The sequence below is a fragment of the Eumetopias jubatus genome, unplaced genomic scaffold, assembly GCF_037043125.1.
Source record: "Eumetopias jubatus isolate StellerSeaLion01/CBP00866 unplaced genomic scaffold, mEumJub1_p1.0 scaffold_12, whole genome shotgun sequence".
NCBI lineage: Eukaryota > Metazoa > Chordata > Mammalia > Carnivora > Otariidae > Eumetopias > Eumetopias jubatus.
This window is the reverse complement of record NW_028274818.1, coordinates 66,533,654-66,548,583: the sequence shown is the minus strand read 5'-3', so window position 1 is coordinate 66,548,583 and position 14,930 is coordinate 66,533,654. Positions and strand designations below refer to the sequence as shown.

General features: G+C 54.1%; 1 protein-coding gene and 1 pseudogene across 2 annotated transcripts in view; one reads left to right on the top strand and one right to left on the bottom strand.

Moving 5' to 3' along the window:
• STUM (stum, mechanosensory transduction mediator homolog) overlaps nt 1–14,930 on the top strand; it is a 53,612-nt gene that overhangs the window by 11,123 nt on the left and 27,559 nt on the right. The gene's annotated exons all lie outside the window — the stretch shown is intronic.
• On the bottom strand, nt 2,450–3,049 carry LOC114215471 (coiled-coil-helix-coiled-coil-helix domain-containing protein 2 pseudogene; annotated as a pseudogene).

Sequence of the window (14,930 nt, the reverse complement as noted above, 5' to 3'; positions counted from 1 at the left end):
GCTGTCCAAAGATCTGGGGGGGGACGACGTGCCAGGGACCCATCAGCTTTCCCGTCCCTGCTCGCCCTCCCTCGTGACAGCCCGTGCAGGGGGTCCCCGGTACCTCCTCCTCCGGGGACCCGTGGATGGAGCCAGTCCAGGGGCGCCACTTCCCCGACAGCGTTTGCTCACTTCCTGTGTGTGTGTCACATTCCGGTGATTCTCGTGCTGTGTCAGTTTTCCTTACTACATTTGCTCTGGCGGGCTGTGATCGGTGATGGCGACGCCCAAAGCTCACGCGGTTTGCACTGGGCAGCAACAAAGTCTTTCTAAGTCTTTCTAAATTAAGGTATGTGCTTTGTTTTGGACCCAATGCTGTTGCACACCCAGTAGGCCGCGGTAGAGCGTGAACGTGACTTCTCCGTGTCCTGGAAGCCAGGCAGCGCGTTTGACTTGCTTTATTGTGACCCTCGCCTGGTTGCGGAGTTCTGGCGCCCACCCCGCCGGATCTCCCAGAGCCACCTGCCCACACCGGAACAGTCACCCAGTGTCCCATTCCGGGGTGTTCAGCCAGTTCTTCGTCTTTTGTGCCTGCCCCTGCCCCGTCTTCTAATCCTACTCTCTGACCGCCTTCTTTCAGATCCTAGGACACGCAGTGTGACAAGAACATGTGAAGACAGGTGGCTTCGAGGAAGCCTCTGCGTGGAGGCTTGCTGCCCGGGGGCGGCGGGGGCAGGAACCCGCATCTGGGTGGGCCAGGTGCATGTCGGTGTGGCGGTCAGGTGCACGCAGGCAGGCAACCTGGAGGCTCCCGAGCCCGGGAAGCATCTGGAAGCCAGGAAGGAAAATGTGACAGCACGGCACCAGTGCAGAAGCTGAGCCCCGGAGCCTGTCCCAGGTGCACAGACACCCTCCCCATGGGGACAGGCCAGCTGTGGCCACACTGTGTAAAGGACACGTGTCCTCCTTGGGCCTGGCTGCAGGAGCCGCTCGACGCATGTGGGCCCTCCCGTGTCACAGGGTGGTCAGTGTGGCCAGGGCACGATGTTGCTGTGCACACAGGGTCTGTGTCCCCAGATGCCATCTCTGCTCGAGTCTCAGCTCTGACCACTTCCTTTTCTGCTCTGAAGCCTTCAACAGCTCCCGCCGTCCACAGGCCCAGTTCCTACTCCGCACTGGGCCCACGGGACCCAGTGAACTGTCCCCGCCCTCCTCCACTGGTTTCTTTAGTCCAGCGGGGCCACTTGCTTTCACATGGTGCTCCATGCCTCGGACCGCCGCCCCCCACTGAGGGCAGCGCCTGCCCCAGCCGTCAGGGCCCACCTCAGACGGCCTCCTGACCCCTCTGTGCAGTGAGGTCCCCCTTCCAGGACTGTCAAGCCACTTAGGATGTTTCTCTTGCTCCCCGGGAATTCTGGTTCTTCTGTTGCCTTAATCTTTTATAACTATATATATATATAGATGTTTTAAGTTGTATTTATTTAAGTCATCTCTACACCCCACATGGGGCTCAAACTCACAATCCCGAGAACAAGAGTCGGACTGAGCCGGCCACGTGCCCCTCTGTTGTCTTAATCTTCCGTGAATCGTTTTCTTGAGGGTCGGGGCTGTGCGTGACTTACCCTCTGCCTCGCCGGGTGCCTAGCACCCCTGTTGCAATCAAGCTGAACTAAATGCATCCTGATTTCTGGCTGTAAAGGTGGGGCAGAGAGCGGGTCCTTGTTCCTCGAATCTAGTGACCCCAAACATGACACCGGCTTTCATGTCACTCCTCAGCCTTCCCAGCTCAGAGGGAAGTGGGGGACAGAGTTCTCATGGCTGCAGGCAGGATGGGGGGCATGCTGTCTCTGAGGAGTCCTTGGTGTCCCGGCCACTCAGGGGAGGGCCGTTGGGCAGAGGAGGGATGTTGCCTGCCCCTTCGCTGGGTCAGAGCACCTGCTCTGTGGGGGGGGGGTCACTGGGACAGTCACGAGCTTACTGAGAAGAGCTGGGCCACCAATCCGTCCTTTCAAGTGGTATACTCAACGGCTGAGAAGTGGGGGGGAGGGGGGTGGTGGAGATGATCAATCTCAGTAAATTGTTTTAATAAAGATTGGTTTGGGCAATAGCCATCAAATTAAATCTAGGGGGACATTTTGATGGGAAGCAGGATAGTTGCATGATCTTTAAGTGCCTCCACAGAATGCTTCTAACTTGTAAAGAGAAAAGTGATACAGCATCTTTTTTTTGGGGTGGGGGAGAAAATCACTTTATTCTAATTCACAAATGAGAACATCACAAAAGGTGATTTAAGGAGGCACACAAATATCTTCCCAACCCCAAATTCAAACCATCTCAGTGAACTTCTATACAGTAAGAACAACCTTTTTTATTCCAATTCTGAAGAAAGCTGTATTTAATGATGAAGGAGAAGCTTAACTGGTGGTTTTACACTTTATATATTCACCATTCACCATCAATATGTTTTTATGCTAAATTAACTTGGTTATGAGAGATGATTTTCCTTATCTTCAATTTGAACTTCTTGATTAGGCTAATCCATTTGCAAATCTGCACTGTTTCAGCACCTCGCTGAAACCTTCACAAAGCTTCAGGTCACCCTGGTTCTGGGCACACTGCAGAAACTGTTTCATCTCATAGTGGCATGGGCCAAACTTCTGCTGCTCCTGGTATGCCGGCTGGGTTCCCTGAGGCTCCTGGTAAGTGATGTCAGGCCTTGAAGGCTCAGCATTGCCTCCTCCACTGAAGCCCCCAGTGATGGCATGACCTATCGTGTGCCTGACAGCAGAGCCCACAGCCACGCCAGCTGCAGTGGTTGCCATCTGGGCCATGAGCCCTGGCTGCCAGGGCGCAGCAGCAGGTGAGCCAACAGCAGCTGGTGGAGCCGCTGCCGGAGGCTGAGCTGCTGGCGCTGGTCTAGGTGCCGCTCTCATCTGAGGTGCCCGGCTGGCCAGAGGGGCCATGTGGGAGGTGCGGCTCCGACTTCCACGCGGCATGGTGACTTGCAGAGCAGCTCAGGGTCTAGAAATCCGAGATTCGGCCGAGACCCCAGCGCCTTCTGCAGAACGGAAAACGGGCGAAAAGTGATAACAGCATCTTGACTGAGTGAACAGAATAACATCATCTGGACCTTGAAAACATTACACCAGATGAAGGAAAGCAGTCACAAAAGACCCCACACTGTACGATTGCATTTATGTGGACAGTCTAGAATGGACTGATGGGTAGAGGTGGAGGGCAGCTTGGCCGAGGAGTGTGGCTGGGAGCACATGGGAGGGACTGTTAAGGCGTGGGGGGGGGGTTCTTCTGGGGTAGCGGAAATGTCCTAAAAGTGATTGTGCTTGGTTGCACACCGAATTATTAGATGGGCAAATGTTATGATATGTGAATTATATCCCAATGAAGTGGTTAAAAGATTAGCATTACCGAGGTGGGACAGATGGACGTGGCATGTCTCCTGGTGGGATCTGTGCAGGACCCCAACCCAGGGTGCATGACCCAAATCTTCTGAGGAAGGAGCCAGAAGAGCCCAAACTGAGGGGCATTCAACAAAATACCTAGCTGGTATTTTTCAAAAACATCATTGTCACGAAAGATTAGAGAAGACTGAACAAACTTGAGAACTAAATGCAAAGCATAATCTTGGATGGGATCCCATACCGGCGGAAAAAAGAATCCCAAGAAAGATGTCATTGAGACAATTGGCAAAACTGGAATGTGGGCTGTCAATTAGATAAAGATCAGACCCATGTTACGGTTCCCAAAAGACAGTAACTGTGCTACGAATATGTAAAAAACACAACTTTGTTGCTAGAAACACACTGAGGTTTAAGGGGTGAGGAGCCATGATGTACGCCGCTTATTTACAAAGGGTTCAGGAAAAATAATGATACAGAAGAAAGAGAATGACAAATGTAGCAAAGTATTAAGAAGTGGTAATCTGGTAGAGGGTAGACAGGAGTTCCCTGTATTATTCGTGAAGCTTTTCTGCAAGTGTGGAGGTATTTGAAAAGAAAAATTATAAAATTATATAGTTAAAAGCCAAATACACGCAGACATTTCAGACGTAGCAATTACAGCTAAATCCTAAGTACTGTAAGTTCTTTCTCATCACCGAAGGTCTGCCAGTTCTCACTAACTCAGGGGCCATCTGGGGCCACAGGGACAGAGTCCTGGTGAGGTGGCATTGGCGTGCAGGGCCCAGACCCCCAGAAGAGATTTTCCCCGGGACTCGTGCCATTTAAATCCCAAGGTCACGCAGAAGTTTATTGCAGCCCTTTGGGAGTGTGAGCTGTTCCTCTGCCCCATCAGCGCAGGCCGGGGTATAACAGAAATGAGTTTCTCGGGAGGCTGGGAGATACAATGAGTGCATAGTGAGCCTGCCCTTGCAGTGGCTGATTGGGACTAAGCCCGCTGCTTGTGTGGCCTGCCTCTGGGGTCGACCAGGAATCCGAACGCCGCAGCCAGAGCTGGGGCAGATCCCAGTGCCACAGATCTCTTTTGGAGAAGTCTCATTTCTTGGTTATTCCTGTTTGACATCTCCCTTTGGAGTCCAAGAGTCATTCGTGGACCTCAAAGAAACCAACCTCAAACCAACTGCCAATGAGCTTGTCATGCTGGCATGCCAGGAGAGTGAGGGAGAGCCTCCTCTTAGACTTGGCTGCTCTCAGGGGTCCTGTGGTTGGACATGCAAGTGGAATCCTTCCAGAAATCACTCTGTGGCCTGACCCAGAGGTGGGAAAAAAACAAAACAAAATCATAACCATCTTAGTCCCCAATAACGGGTTCTTAGAGGTTCAGAGCAGAAAGGGGACCGTGGAGGATGCACCAAAGTTGCAGGTTGGGTGAGGCCAGGTTTGGTCGGTCTTGGGCCTCCATGCCTGGGGTTGGGCTCCGAGTTGGTTTTTTTTTTTTTTTTAAAGATTTTATTTATTTATTTGAGAGAGAGAATGAGAGAGAGAGAGCGCACATGAGAGGGGGGAGGGTCAGAGGGGGGAGGGTCAGAGGGGGGAGGGTCAGAGGGAGAAGCAGACTCCCCGCTGAGCAGGGAGCCCGATGCGGGACTCGATCCCGGGGCTCCAGGATCATGACCTGAGCCGAAGGCAGTCGCTTAACCAACTGAGCCACCCAGGCGCCCGGGCTCCGAGTTTGATACATCCTGAGAAGAGGGGCCTCAGTGCTTGGGAACTGGTTTGAACTGAAGGAAAGCAGAGAAAAGCCAGGGCTTTGGCAAGATACCGGATCGCTCGCACCCACTCTTGGATGGGACTGTTTTGTGTTTTATCTTTCCTGCTAGCTCTCACTTGAGCCCCATACAGCTGATGCCGAGGGCTGTTCTCGATCTCCCTGTGTAGATTCTCAGGCATGCCTGGAGACTGACCAAAGCACTGCTTGAAGGCAGACCAGCAGAAGGCAGTGGGTGAGCACCTTGGTCTCCCCAGTGCTGTTTGCATCCCATCATTTCACATTCTGTTTGGGGTTCCCCACACACCACCCCCAGCCATCAGGGGACTGGCATCAGCACCAGTCATGATTCTTAACCCAAGTCTGAAGATCATTAACACTGGCTGGGGGTAGGAGGTGGAGCAGTGGGTAAAGTGTGCTTTAAAACCGAGCATCTAATCTTTTTGATCATCTGGCCTACCTGCCGCTCTCATTTCCGGCTTTCCCGTTTATTCTGTGGGTTGGACTTATCTCTTTGATGACACCTTTTCTGTGTGTCTTCCCCGACTGTTGGTCCAGTACAGAGCACGCAGCGGGATCCCAGCATAGCTGCTGACCGATAATGAGCTGGGAAGGAGAGCTGAGAGCCCGTATCCCGGCTTCTCCTTCCAGTTCTGCCATGAGGGCAGCCGTGGGCTGATGGAGCTCATCGTCCTTGTCTAGGCCCCACTTTGTACCTGTCCGAAGCAGGGGTGCTTACTAGTCCTGCCTCTTTGTTTGTGCCGAGATTCAAAGATATCAGATCAGGGCCACAGGCACCTTGTACCTTTAAGTCAGGAGGCGAATGGAGGCTCTGCTGGTCGCTTGTCCGGCTGGTCCTGGCTGATTTCATGCTTTCAGGCTCTGAAGGAGTGAGCCCTGCCCTTGCAGAGGTGGGCAGGAGAGGACCCTTCCACCGCCTGTCTCCCTGGCCGCGCATCTCTTCCCCGGCCTGCCCTGGGCCCCGGGGTGCTGGCCTGCCTCGCCTGCTGCAGGTGTGTGGGACAATGGGAGGCCCTGGCAGGGGAGGGAGGGAGGGGGCGAGAGGTTGGGTGTTGGCTCCTCCGGCTTCCTGCCTATGACCGTGGCTTCTGCCCTCCAGCCCTCTCCGGACTCAGACAACACCCCCTTCCCTCTCCTTGGGCCTTCAGGTCCGGCCTGGGACCGGCCTGCGGCTGCAGGCCCCCAGCACTTCACTCTCCCCGTGGGTCCCCCATCCCAGACCTCTGTCAAAGCAACAGCCCCTTTGTTAAGAGACTGGCTCAAGCCCGATTCCTGCCGGGACCCCCTGGGTGCAGAGCTGGTGGTTGCCAGCGCCCCCTTCGCGGGGCTGGGGGATACCAACCCGCCAGCTTGGCACCACGACCGCCCCCACCCCCCATTTCCCTACAGAAGTTGGTTCTAGCACAGTCTTCTCCTGGAAGCTCTGGAACAGCCCGTACACTGAGCCAGAGCTTCCTGCCGGCTGGGGAGTGTGGGCGTACAGCTTCCAAATGGCTCTCGTGCTCGTGACTTGCCGCGTTCCCCGGGGGGCCGGGGCCGGGCTGAGCGCAACGCCCCGGGGTCCTCCTCCCTGCATCCTGTACGGTGTTCACGCTCTTGCCTCATGACCAGCCTCAGCCCAGCTCCTCTGGGCGGTTGTGGGCCGGGCGCTTGGTTCCCGAAGCTCCGGGCTGACCTCGCCTCGCAGGGAGGCCAGGCTTCGGAAGCTCTGCCATCCTGGGAGCGCCCTTGTCGCCTCCACCTGGGACTCTCCTCGGCCTGGGGCCCCCCTTCTCTTGCCTTTCCCTCCGGACCACCACACCCACTCCACCTCCCCCCTTCCCCGCGGGCTGTAGACATCCAACTTGGAGGAACTCACTCCCCATCTGTCAGTGATACTTAGGGACCCGTCTCCACCGCGATGGTCGCTTTGGAAGAGGCACCATCTGGCCACTGCTGGCACCCCTCTTTTGCTTCCTGAGATGACCAGAAGGCATCACAAGCCAGTCACCACCTCTGTCCAGAGTACTTTCTGTTCCCTAAGACCCAGTGTTTTGCTTTTCACCCCCTGCCCCATTCCCTTCTGCTCCCCACTGTTCGGAGCCTGGGACCTGGGAAAGAATGAAGTCCTCATTGCGTGGTTTGGTTTTTCTTCCTCCTGGCACAGAACCCCCAGTGTTTGAGCTGCTAAGGCCCCCAGTGATTCCTCGTTATGAGAAGAGTCATCAAAACACACCCGTTACGTGTTAAGTCTTCACAAAAGACACCAAAGATTAGCGCACCGTCTACTTGCAAGGAGCCCCTTTGCTAGCCATACCAATTACGTTTTTAGGAAGCAGAGGAGTTCGAGTTGGGTTCTTCTGAGTCTGGTTTTCTCCCCCTCCTTGTGATTTGTGTGCAGACTTCTGAGAGGCAGGTTTTATAATAGAGATTCAGCCAGGCTAAATCACAGCGGCAGAACCTTATGCAATGGCTAAAAACCTATGAGTTAAAAATGGAATAGTCTTGCAGAGTAGAGAAGGTAATAACATCAGGGATGTGAAAATAGAAAGTAAAAAATTAGTATTTCAGCAATGCAGGTCTCTTACCCACATTTTTCTGCACCTGGAGAGCTTGGTGTCATTTTCCAGAATAAATCCAAAGTGCGAGCTCTCACTAGAAAAATAAAACTTTGTTTTCACAGGTTCAACCCTCCGTCCCCAGTGAATCCAGGGTCGAGAGCCCTTTTTACTGACTTCTGGCCCTCGTGCCACAAAACACGTTTTGTGTTTGTTAGAATCTGTATGTTCACTAATGTTCATAAAGGAACAGATTTTAGATTTTTGTAAGTGGGTTTTGTTAATTTGCTATTTTAAAAATACTTGTGAGACCTTTACGGTTGCCATGGTGATATAATTTCCATAAACATGATTTTTTTGTGGGGATTTTTTGCACATTGAAGGCTGAGGTTGATAGCAGTGTTGGGGGGGAGTAGGTGGTGAATTTGGCAGCCACCCCATTGCTTCCTCCCTCAAATGCTACAGATCTGGTTCCAGGGATCCACATCATGGCAGAGACCTAGACCCCTAATCACCACATCCGACACCCTAGGCTTCTGGGGAGTGGGCCTGGTCAGGGGAGAAGGGGGCCATCCCCTGGGTGAGGGGTCACGGGCACCTGCGTGGCCCATCAGTGGTCCAGCCCATGTCAGAGTGACCTGCACTCTCTCGCCAAACCTTGGCTTCACAAAGCCTTGGAGGATCCGACCTTGGAGCTGCCCAAGGGGCGGTGGAGAGCCTGGAGACTCTTTCCCTTTGAATCAGATTCATAAAAAAAAAAAAAAAATCCATTCTAATTCACAATACTGCTAAAATGCTGAACGTTTGCAATGGAAAATAAAAATGTAACAAATATTAGCTGTTAAACAAGACAAGAAGGCATTGAATAAGAAGACATTTTATAGTCCTCTAGAATGCCAGTAGTTGAGAAAAAGCAGGTTTGATTAGAAGAAGAGTTAGAGGGACCCAGTGGCACCACCTTCTTATCAGTGACGCTAGACATTTGCCTTGGCTCATGGAGAGGCCTCACCGTTAAGCTTTATTTCCCAGAGAATGGAACGTACAGAGAGATCAAGGGAGAAGCAGAACAAATAAGAGAGAGATTTCTAATAACTAAAAACGTTTGGGGAGAGAAACGGCCAGAAAAAGGAGTTTCAGGTGGCAGTGTCAGCCTGAGATGGCAGAGCAGCATCGGGCTGGGCGCTCCACGCCAGGTGCTGCCTAGCGCAGCCGAGGGGTTTGATTCATACGGAATCATGAATCATAAGCAAGTACGAATTACTAGAAAGGCTTTGTGTTGACTGTTTTTATTTAGGTAGTACCAGAAATTCGAACACGGACACCCAGGGGAGAACGTGCCAGACTCCCCGAGTGGCGGAGTTACCCATCTCCATCTCTGGAGAGCCGACCCGCGGTGTCCAGGAGAGGTTGCGCGTGTCAGCGGCACGCCGATGGATGCCTGGAATGTGCACTGAACAAGGGCGTGTTCGGGAAGTGTGCTAGACAGGCACAGAGCACCCCGCGAAGTGGAAAAGGCCCGCGGACCGGCCCGTCTACGGAAGTCTGTGGCCACACAGCTGCTGTCGACTTGGGGTTTGTTGAGTGTGTTTCTTGAAGAGGAGGAAGAAGGTGAACCCGGAGTGTGGGCTGACATTCTGTGCCTCTGGAGTCGTGGGGCTGGGGGCACGGCTCACTGCAGGGTTGTGCCTGGCTGGCAAGGCGGGGAGGGGGGTGATGTGCTCTGAGGGCTCTGCAGGCATTTTTGTTTGCCCTGAAATTGCCCAGAGGAATTTGGCATGGCACATGGCCGGAAAGTGGCTCACCGTCCCAGCTGGAGTGGGGCTCAGCACCCACGCTGCACCAGCCTCTTCTTGTAACACACATTTAATGTAAAGGTTTTTGTTTTTGTTTTTGTTTTTGTTTTAAATAATGCCTCAGTGGCAGGCAGCTTGGCTCTCGGCTGGAATAGTGCCCAGAGCACGGTGAGGATTACATGTCTTTTCCAGGCTCCAAAGTCACTGATTTTTCTCCCCTCTCCCCCGTGGTGCAGCTTCCAGTACCCACATTCTGCTCTCTGTCGCTGTGAGCTGGGCTTTTTCGGTTCCACACGTGAGATCACACAGCGTGTGTCTTTCTGTGTCGGGCTTACATCACGGAGCCTCAAACCCTCAAGCTTCATTCATGTCGCAAATGGCAGAGTTTTGTTCTGATTTTGAGGCGGGATCATATTCCACTGTGTATATATCACGTTTTCTTTGTTCGTCCCTCGACGGACATTGAGCTGGCCAGAGGGCTGCATGGAACATGGGGGCAGCTGTGTCTCTGAGACAGTGATTTCATTCTCTGTGGATAAATACCCAGAAGTGGAATTGCTAGATCATTCGGTGCTTCTATTTCTTGAGGACCCTGAACGCTGTTTCCCAGAGCAGTTGCACCAGCTTGCATCACCACCGACAGCGCACGACCGTCCCCTTCCTGCATGTCCTCGCCGGCGCCTGTCAGCACCTGTCATGTCCGGTCTTTTTGATGATGGCCATTCTGAAGGTCCGAGGGGAGAGCCCGTTGAGGCTTTAATTTGCGTTTTCCTGGTGATTCGCGATGTCTGTGTACCTGTTGGCCACTCGTGCGTCTTCTCTGGGGAAACGTCCGTTGAGGTCCTCTGCCCCTGTGTGTGTGTTTTTTTTTTTCCCTGGTTAAACACTATTCTCGTCTGGGAACGTGTGTTGGGGTGGGGAAGCCTGGGGCCCTCCAGGGACAGAAGCTGTGGTCAGATTTGGTCTAAAGCATGTTTAACTTGGAGCCACTCTGCAGGGCATGGTGAGCCCCGTGGCTCCTAGAAATTCCAAAAGGACAGGACAGCCCAGAACAGGGCTGTGGCTCGCTGGTGCCGTGAGCTGTGTCCACCGGTCAGGGCCCTTCTTGCCCCCTCCGCCTGCGCGGGGCCTTCTGGGGGCCCCCCTTCCCAAGCACCCTCCCTGTTCGGAGTCTGCAGGCTGCTGTGGCCAGGACGGTTGCCCCCCTTTCTGCCCGTGGCTGTCGCCCTGAGCTCTGACAGTGGGTTCTCTGGGTAATTAGAGCAGTTCATCGGGTTTTCCTTGAGGCTCCAAATCAGACCTTTGGAGAACAGCGGCTAGTTTAACCTAAGTGGCCCAAGAACAGGCAGAACGGAGCTGAGTGCGGAGGAATGTGCTTTTATGGAGCTGTGTGTTTGAAGATACATCTGGGATTTGTTTCTTAGCAACGGGGCTCCTCCGGAGCACGAGCGTGCCGACAGTGTCAGAACACCCAGCGGTGCCCACAAGCACCGTGGAAAATACAATAAAAGTCTGGAGAGTAGGAGAGAAGATTTAAGCAGAGTGCCTCCAGCAGGAGAACAAGGCTCAGAACCCTGAGCCGACGTCGCAGACAACAGGTGTAGGCCAGAGTGGCCTCAGGGGCGGGTGGGGGAGGTTCCTAACCCACCTGCTGAGCCACGTGCCTCCGCGGGGCTCCCTTCCTCTGACCAGCATCTCGCAGCCATGCCTGCCTCCTTCCCTGGCACCCAGAGCCTCCAAATGTCCTTCTAGAGTCTGAACTGGAAGAGTGGCTGGTTGGAGCCCCGGAGGAGATATCGGAAAGACCCAAATCCAGGGACGCCTGGGTGGCTCGGTCGGTGAAACGTTCAACTCTTGATTGTGGCTCAGGTCACGATCTCAGGGTCGTGGGATCGAGCCCCGTGTTGGGCTGCACGCTCAGCACAGAGTCTGCTTGTCCCGCTCCCTCTGCTCCTCCCCAGCTCACTCCCTCTCTCTCTTTCTCAAATAAATACATAAATAAAATCTTTAAAAAAAGACCCAAATCCAGAGGTTCCGACCCTTAAAAATGCATTTTAAATGCCTTTAATACAGAGAAGCCAAATACAAAGAAAACAAAGATCCTGAAAAATAATTTTCAAAATTACCAATAATTATTAAAAAAAAACCCCACCAAATTTGTATACTGAAACACCGTGTTTCTGTATTTAATACATTAAGTGGGAAGATCCAGCCACAGGTCAAATATGTGCTGTAGCTTTGAAATAGTGATTCGTGTCGATGGTGTGTTGAGAAATCTTCCCAGCTGCACTGTGATACATAAATACCATGACTTCTGTTGATGAGGAAGACCAGGGTGTACTAATATCATCATGGCACCTGCACCTGGAAGGAAAGGAAACGCAAACACTGAGTTGGAGGTTAGTGTAAATACAGAAGTAATACTCTTTAGTCCCAGCTCATGGATCCCAGGGTGTGGGGTGTGCGGACCCCGGGTTTACCCCAAGAAGCTCTTCCCTTGTGCATCCTCCTGGTCCCCACTTCGGTGTCCCTGAGGCCTGTTAACAACCTGCGTTGTAAGGGGGCACCTGGGTGGCTGGGTGGGGGGAGCGCCCAACTCTTGTTCTCAGATCCTGACCGCGAGTTCAAGCCCCACGTTGGGCATGGAGCCTACTTAAAACAAACAAACAAGCAAAACAAAACAAAAAACCCCGAACTCTGTGTTGTCAGAGTTGCTATGCGGGCAGGACAGACAGACAGGCGGGACAGAGAGGCAGTGAGATGCTGCTCCAGGGCATGGCAGTATTGGGGCCGCTGGGAGGACCCGGCAGTCTGCTCCCCAGAGAAGCCCCTGCGGTCACCTTCCTCCACGGAGGGACGTTCACCGCACGGGTGTCCAGGGTCACGGTCACCGAAATGACATTTGATCTTGGGAACACGAATTTCTCGGGAAACACGAGTAGGGACTTTTTTCCATCTGTTTTTCTAATAATGTCCGCTATGTTCATTTAATAGCATACAGCAGGGGTTTTAAGAAGTGCCTCGGATGCAGCGGGCTCTCAGCACGGTCCGGCCCCCTGTGCTGTCCTCTCAAAGCTGGGCTTCAATGGAAGCCAGGAGACCCGAGGTGGGGAGGTTACCTGTCCAGTGCGGCCGGGTGCCGAGGGAGACGGGGAGACAGAAGGCAGAGTGGGTCAGGGAGCAGTGGCGAGAGGCCCTGTTGGAGGCTGTGCACGTGGTGTAGGAGTGCAGGGGGCACCTCTGGAGGGCAGGCCTGCAGGCGGGGCAGGGAGGCTGGGACAAGCACCCTGGCGTTCCCACAGTCCCTGGGTCTGCCGTGGGGCAGGGTTCCTGCGAACCAGGTGCTCTGGCTGCCTGGCCCGGGGCACGGCCACCTGCAGGCTGCTGGGACGGCCTCTGAGCCAACGCTTTAGTGTCCCCCAGGTGCTTCCGCCCCTCGCCGAGTGGGAAGGTCGTGGGCCCCACGGTGTGGCTTCTGCCAGAATGGCATTCTTCTCTTTCGCAGGACCAGGGTTCACAAAACCTTAGAGCTGGAAGTGTTCTTGGGGAACGTGCCATCCAGGTGTCTTATTTTGCAGACATGGACCCCAAGGCTCAGAGGCAAAAGGGACTGTCCCAGGTCACAGGGCAGTGTCAGAGCCTGGGCGAGAGCACGCAGTGGGAGGTGACGACACCTTCCCTGCCCCACCCCCCCGGGGAGGCGGGCTGGAGGTCATGCCGGGTCCGGGCCTGTGGCGGGTGATGCCGTTTGCCTTGTGCACAACTCGCTGAGTCAGTTCGGCAACCACAACTGTTATCTGGGCAGGACTGATACTCGTGGTCTAGAGGCCCGTGCGGGTTAGTTAGCATGTGCCGCCACTTTCCCAGAGTGGGGCACCAGCCCGCCATCACTGGCTTCGCCCTGTCTCACCTTGGGCAGGTCGGTTAAGCTCTTTGAGCCTCAGAACCTGGTGTTAACAGTACCCACTTCACAGGCTTGTTGTCGCACGAGGGTTAATACACATAGAGCTCTGGGAACAGATGGTGGTGGGCGATCATCTTTCCATTAGGAGATCAGGAAGCCAGCTCGACCGCCTTACACAGAAGAGGGAATATATTGCTTCACTGACCTGGTGGATTTCAGGCTTCGCTCGATCCAGGCACTCAGGGATGTCCTCAGGACTCAGTTTCTCTTCCCAGCTCTTGACCCTAGTTCCACTCCCCTATATGGTTTGAATTCTAGGTGGGCTGTTTCCACGTGGTGACTCCCGGGTGCCCTGTGGTGACTCTGTCCTTTAAACTAGCAATTCCTGGGCGCCTGGGTGGCTCAGTCATTAAGCGTCTGCCTTCAGCTCAAGTCATGATCCCAGGGTCCTGGGATCAAGTCCCGCATTGGGCTCCCTGCTTAGCGGGGCGCCTGCTTCTCCCCCTCCCACTCCCCCTGCTTGTGTTCCCTCTCTCGCTGTCTCTCTCTCTGTCACATAAATAAATAAAACCTTTAAAAAAAATAAATAAATAAACTAGCAATTCCTTTGGAAAGAGGGCTTTCCCCCTAGTTAGTCCAGGGAAACTTCTGGAACTGACCTGGCTTGAGTCATGTGCCATCTCCGAGCCGGTCACTGTGGCCTGGGGACCGGAGTGCTTGGATCGACCAGGCCTGTGGCATGGCAAGCTCACCTTAGGAGTTGGGGGCCAAAGTCGGTTCCCTCCCAGATTTTGTGGCTGGAGAGTGAGGCACAGGCAGACCCCAAAGGAAGCTACAGGTGTTATTTCCAGAGTAAGGGAGACTGAGTAGAGTCAGCAAAAAGAACAGGTGACCAGACAGGGCATAGGTCGTGGTGACCTCACGGAAACACACATCTCGGGGAGCCAAGGGTGGGGAGCTTACTGTTGCCAGGAAGGGACACGGTGTTGGAGACATTGTCCCTGACACAGTCCCAAGGCAGCCCTGAGGGATTTCCTTGGGGAGTTACTCACGTCACTTAATAGACTTTGGCCCATGAGTCTGGTTCCCGTCCCTCAGTCTCTGCCCGGCGTGAGCAGCGGACGCCTTTCTGAGGGCGAAGGCGTGGGCCCTTGTGGAATTCCTTATCGAGCAATCTAACCGTCCCCAGGACTGGTTCTGGCCTGCGGCAGTGATAGGATTCCTGCACCCCAGAGAGGGTGGGAGTCAGGTTCTGGCATTGAGCCAACCAGGGAAATGGAATGGGGCCGGGGGCTGCAGATCAGGGGCTCAGGGTGGAGGGCCTCACAAGGGAAAGTTTTGTCCTGTACTCACGGGTGGCAAGCACACAGAGTGGGTATGGACCGTTGCCCCCATCCCATCCCTGGTTACGAGATGGGTGGAGAGTGTCCCCGATATCAGGGTGAAGGGCACGGGTGTGGATCACATGCCACGACTCCCGAGTGCCTGGCTCTGTTGCAGGAGCTCTGTGTG